General features: G+C 38.0%; 1 pseudogene; it reads right to left on the reverse strand.

Annotated features, from left to right (window-relative positions):
• Window positions 1-4,391: 4,391 nt before the first annotated feature.
• LOC122737355 lies at window positions 4,392-5,271 on the reverse strand (annotated as a pseudogene).
• Between the last annotated feature and the right edge of the window lie 1,268 nt (window positions 5,272-6,539).

The raw sequence follows: 6,539 nt of genomic DNA on the forward strand, positions 1-6,539 counted from the left end.
GAGGCACCAGGGGTCAGTTTATTGGATACAAAGTTGCTGAGCAGAGGGCCTAGAAGCAGGTAATAGGACCCCAACAGAACACTCTATTAGTACTGGGACCTATTGAGTTTTTGAAGATTCTAACTTTTAAATTAATATCAGGGACACCTAAAGAAAAAGTGATCATTTGGATTGGTAGTTATTGTATTCTTGAAGAGGGCCATGACTTGGGAGGTGATGTCATGACTTCCAGTCAATTGGATTTAAGTGAGAGAGGATTGTGCAAAGTCACCAACCTCACTCTCTCCTCTAGAGTCATCTGGGTACAGTGGCAAAAAAAGTATCAGGACTATTGGAGATGACTCCAGATGTTTAAGACCACTGGAATTATGTGACTTGCCTAGACTCACACAGCTAGTGCCTAAGGTGAGATTTGAACTCAGATCCTCCCAACTTCAGAGCAAATGTTCCATCCACTGTGCCACCTAGCTGTCCCAAGATCAAAAGTAGACATTCTCAAAAGTAAAGTCCTCTTTCTACAGATTTATCTCCATTCTCTGTTCATGTGCCAATTGTCATGAAGATATGTTGGTCATATTAATGTGCTTATACTACAAAGAGAAGAGTCATTTCCCCTTCTGTCTAGGTGCTGAACAACATGCAGCAAGCCAGAAGAGCTTACGCTAAGCCAATGACTCATTGGACTCCTTCTGGAACTTGCCATGAATGGGTACCACTCACTAACCCCGCCCTAACCTTTTTGGCTACTTTTTATTCATTAGAATGAAATTTTCTTGCAGGAAGAGACAATCAGGCTTTTTGCTTGCATTTATTTGTATTCATAGAATGTATTGGCACACAGTAAATGCTTTAATACTTTGTCTGCCTCTGTTTCTATTTCTTTCTCTTCCCCAACCCATGTCAACCCTACCACAGTAACTAGAAGGTTAGGCCTGGAGTCAGGAAAACCTGAATTTGAATGTGGCCTCAGATACTTACTAGCCCTTTGATACTAGGCAAGGCAAGTTGCCTTTGTTCAGTTTATTCATCTGTAAAATGAGCATAATAGCATCTTACTCCCAGGGTTGCTGTGAGGAGGAAATTAAATAATAACTGTAAAGTGATTAGTACTGTGCCTGACACTACATAGAAAGCACTAGCTATATAAATATCATTATGATTATGATCATTATTTTCCTTCCTTCCTTTTTTCTTCCTTTCCTTCTTAAGATAAATTTACCAAAACATGATTTTTGGCTTAAGGAATATGAACAATTTAGTGACTTTTCTTGTATACTTCCATTTTTTTTTTCCAAAATGGTTGATCCAATCCACAGATCTAATAACACATCCTTAGTGGGCCTGTTCTCCCATAATCCATTTAGCATTGAATGTTTCTAACTTTTGTCATTTTGGTAATATGGAGGGTTTGAGTAGAAACCTCACAGCAGTTTTAATTTGTGTTTTTCTCTGGTAAAGACAAGGAAAAATTTAATTAATGAATAATTTTCAAAAAAAAATCCAAATGACCCAGACATATTATTAACCCCAAGACCCAGTCCAATGAATATCTATTATTGGCTACTAGCTTAGAATGGGAGAGGTAACTGCAAAATAAGTGGGACTCTCAGGAGCTACTGCTTCCTATAAGTGCCCTTCTGGTAAGGTGTGGACTTGCTGAATTATGACTGGGACTAACCAACAAGGGAACATTAAATTTGCATTCTTTATCAGCCCAGGAAGAGAGCAAGCTATGTCAAAATCAGAATTGGTAGGTGGATTTTTTTCCACTACTCTATCAGTTTTTTTAATTCTCTGAAAAGGAATGTGAGGGAAGAGACTTAGAGAATGATGGAGGGAATAATAGCAGGAGTAGAATCATACAGAGAACACTTTTCAGGAGACTGACTTTAAGTCTTATAGCATTCGTTGCCCTTTCCTTTTCCTGTCTCACTGATTCTCAAAGTGTGTTCAAATTAAGCCCTGATTTTGTAGCCTTTTCCAATTTTGTAAGTGTGAATACTCACACTGAAAATTTAAAAACTACCTCTCTTGAGCCAGTTCAAACTGGTTCTAGTACACCCCAAGTTATAATCAGTCCTTATCTAGGCTATGGATATAACATATCTTTATTCATGGATAATTCATACTTACTTAGGTGCAGGGCTCCTGGGGACTTGAAATTAGGGTGAATTCACTAAATTCACAATTTGGAAGTTTCCCAACACTCTATGGATAGGGCAGCCTCCCATGCTGAGGATAGCAGAGATGAATGAGCAATTTACAGATCCACAGTAGTGATTCATCTGAAAGATGGGGAAAAGGGGGGAGCTACTTTGTTATTCCCATATATTTTGCCTTTAAAGGCCAGAGGATTGCTCTTCTCATTGAGTGTGATGTGTGATTAGTTCTTTGTTCAAGCTCAGACCTCCCTTTACACTAATCACTGTCTTCTTGTGCTGACTCTTGCTTTGGCTTCCAACTCTTTATTCTGCCAAATAGAGTATTGCAGGAATTATGTAGCTGTGCTGGCAAGTCATTTGACTATAGCTATCCTCTTCATCTAGTGTTGTCCAGGATGGAGAGGAATCAGCAGGCAAATGTAGGGCAACCTGACCCTTCATTAAGCTTAGCAGGGTATATAACTGGTACATTGCTATGACAATGGAGAAAAGGATCCTTGGATCTTAATATTGGTGCTAGGGTGTTATGTTACATGGAGGGGGGATCTGTAGTGAGAGGATAACAAAGCAACTCTATAATAAATATATTTAAAAGCTTTTGAACTAAAAAAAATGTGAAATTAGAAACCAAATTATTCTCTATCTTGTAGGTTTTTCTCTCAGAAAGCTAACAGGTAGAATAAAATCTAAATAATACTGAGACTGCCCATTTTGCCTTGGAGAATGACTGTAATACAAAAAATAATTCATGGTGAAATGGACAAAAACTAATTTCAAATTTCACTGAACAAAAATGATATGAAGCTGAATGAAGTTAACACTGGGTTTTCTTAGTAGGCTATACTTTAACTCAGATTCTCATCATTTCTATAATTTATGTGTTTAAAATAACTGTAGTTGAAAGATTAATGGTAATGAAATGTATTATAACCTAATTCTTTCTGAAAACATCATTTTCCACACATTACAAAAATTCTGGACTAAATTATTATGTAACATTGAGACTTTTCATAAAGATGTATTGCCTTATAAAGAATAGCTATTTAAGAAATACAGGATATTCAAAAAAAATTTATAGGAGTTTTAAGATATTAATGCTTAAACTACATTAAGACTTTTGAAGCATCCTGCATTTGCTCAATGAATGAAGGTATAGTATCATATTTTAAAATACAGCATAAAACGAACCATCCCTAAAAGAAAAACATTAGACTGAAGAAATCTTTAAAATAGATTCTATATATTTCCCAGTAGCCAACTTGCTGCTTTTCCAATCAACTTATTTCCTCCTTAAAAGTAAAACTCTTTCACTTCATTTTCTTTGCCTGCTGTGCAGACTCCTTGGTAGAGTTTAACTTCTTCAACTAAGTCATTGCAGCAGTCATCTGTGATCTAATGCTCCTTCTCTGTGTCCCAGAGATATTTTAGGAATGTCTTCATGCCCTATATATAGGCTGTTCTTTTGAAAATTGAGATGAGTGGTAACCTTATTAATATTTAATGCTCTCGATCCAACTTGATTGGATAATGTTGCACTAATTTTAATGAGAAATAATGTAGTGCAGTATCCATGGAAGGTATAGTAGTTCTGTCAAAGCATCAAATAAATTTCACTTGTAAGTGAAAGAAAAAGTTCTTAAAAACAAAACTTTCACAAAGGAAAGCCTTTATTCTCACAGATTTAGGTCTATTCTCTGCCCATGTGCCAATTTTTATGAGTATATGTGGGTCATTCTAAAGTTCTTGTACCACAAAAGAAAGAGTGACCTTCCTTCCTGTCTGGATGCTGAACAAGGTAGAACAAGATTGGTGAGCTTTGAACCAATGGCCAGTTCCATTTTATGAATCAAATGGGGATACATACTCTGACAAAAGATATCCCTTTTAGCCAAGTCTTTTAAAAGTATATTGCATTTTGTTGAAGTCAGTGACATTCCTCAAAATCTGAACTTTTTTGTTATCATATCTTTACCCACTGCCCCAAAAAAGTATCACCAGCATTAAGAAGCTTTCTTTAAAGAGGAATCAGGATTTTCTTTGTCATCACTTCTAAAACTGTCAAAGGATGAAGACTATGGTTGTCCAATGTTGGAGACCTTAATTTAAAGAAGGTGAATAGTGGGAAAATTTCTTCACGTGGAGAAAAAGTAGATATAATGGGTTTTGTTTTTGTTTTTGTTTTTTAAGCAGGCATAGTTCAGTTTATTCAATGTATAGTAAAAAAAAATCTTATGTGGTTGCCACAGCAGCTGCCTGGGTCCTCTGGACAGACACACGAGTGTGAGACTTCACAAGATGGTCGGTGAATTCCTGATAGGGAGACTTAGTAAACACAGTCTCCTTCCACAGGTCTGGGGTTAGGTAGCTGTATGTTTTGGAGATGGCATCAAGGTAGCTTTAGCAAAGATATGCAGAGTGGCAGTACAGCCCCTCTTAGAAGTGTAGCAGTCATCAATTCCAGCCATCATCAAGAGCTTCCTAGGCACAGGAGCTGAGACAATGCCAGTACCTCGAGGGGTGGGGATCAGGCACACCAAAACAGATCCACAGTTCCCAGTGACTTGCAGGGCACTGTGTGAGGCTTGCCAATCTTATTCCCCCAGTAGCCACATCTCACAGGAATGATGGACAGCTTGGCCAGAATGATAGCACCACGAATAGCTGTGGCTACTTCCTTGGAGCACTTGGTACCCAAGCCAACATGGCCATTGTAGTCGCCAATGACCACAAAAGCCTTGAACCTGGTATGTTGTCCGGCTCTAGTTTGTTTCTGAACAGGCATGATCTTTAGAACATCATCCTTCAATGAAGACCCAAGGAAGAAATCTATGATCTCAGATTCCTTAATAGGAAGGGAGAAAAGATAGATCTCCTCCAAAGACTTGATCTTCATGTCCTTGATGAGGCGGCCCAGCTTGGTGACAGGAACCCACTCCTTATCTTCGTCCTTTCCTCCTCGGGCCCCACGGCCTCAGCCCCAGCCTCGACCGTGGCCCCGACCTCGACCTTGGCCCCCACTGCCAAAGCCACCACGGAAGCCCCCTCGGCCTCCAACTCCGGAGCCCCCAGGGCCTCCAGCTCTTCCTGCAGCACCAGCGTCATCTGCCATTTGGTGTTCAGTATAAGTAGAAGCGACATAATGTTTTAGTGTTTTTTTGACTTTTTAAAATGTTCCATTTGGTAAATGCATTTTAACAAAGTAATAAGTAATTAAAGGCTTCTCATTTTTCTTCTATAAAATTCTTATTGTCAATAAAAAAGTTCATCCTCACCCCCCCACACACACACACATACACACACTCCCAAAGGATGTTATTAAGGTACAGGAGAGAACAATTATTGTTCCCAACCTACATTAAGCATAAAATACCTGGATTAGCTGCTCCTAGTAATTCAGAAACTTGAGGAGCTGGATATGTACTTGCATGCAATAGTGTAGGCAATTTTAAACTTTGAGAAAACTAGTCAAGTGGAAGTCATAGATAAGATCAGTGCTTCTCAGCAAATTAAAGCTTCATTCCAAAAGGCATTGCTTCTGTAGAGTCACATTTCTAGCAGTCACACTGAGAGTCTCTATACATATGATAAATCAATGCACACTTAATCAACAGTCAAACCAGTTGTGCATAATAAATGCAGGTAAGGTGTTATATACAAGAAAGGGCATTAAATTTAGAATCAGAATACCTAGGTTCAAGTCTTTCTTCTATTCAAATCCTCTCCAATTGAATATAGAAGATCCAGACTACAAAATTGAATCAATCAAAGGTATGAAATTCGTGCAAATAGTTTCTAGACATCTTTTTTTAATTAATTATCTAAGAAAAGGCATAAACTTGGATATGGAAAAATATCTCATTAATTTGAAAGCTGTGAAATGCTTTGAGCTTCAGATGAAATGAGATAATATTACGAGGAAGTATATTAGAAAGAGTTGACAAGAATTAGCCATAGGCCCATATGAGCTCCTAGATAAAAACATCAAGTTACACTGGAATCTAGAATTGTATAGCAGGCCTGCCTAGTGACAGAAGAGTGTCAGTCAAGCCCACAAGAAAGAATTACATGAGGCAGGACATGATGAAATAGTCTATATCCTTCCTTTCACCCTTGAATAGAGAATTCCCTTGTAAACTTTGAAAGTTCAGGAGGTCTGTACTTCCCATTAATATCCTTAACCATATCCCTGGAACAATAATGGCTGATAGTATTGTCCACATTGGAGGCCAACTGGACAAATGAGAAAAGATTGCCTCAGTACTTTATAAAAAATACAGTTAGAAAGCTGTGCCTGAGAGAATTTGCTAAGGACTGTATGAAGGGAGAAAAGGACTTTGAATAATAAGGAACTATGTTTATTGCTTTATCATAAAAGAA

Source organism: Dromiciops gliroides, chromosome 1, assembly GCF_019393635.1.
Source record: "Dromiciops gliroides isolate mDroGli1 chromosome 1, mDroGli1.pri, whole genome shotgun sequence".
Lineage (NCBI taxonomy): Eukaryota > Metazoa > Chordata > Mammalia > Microbiotheria > Microbiotheriidae > Dromiciops > Dromiciops gliroides.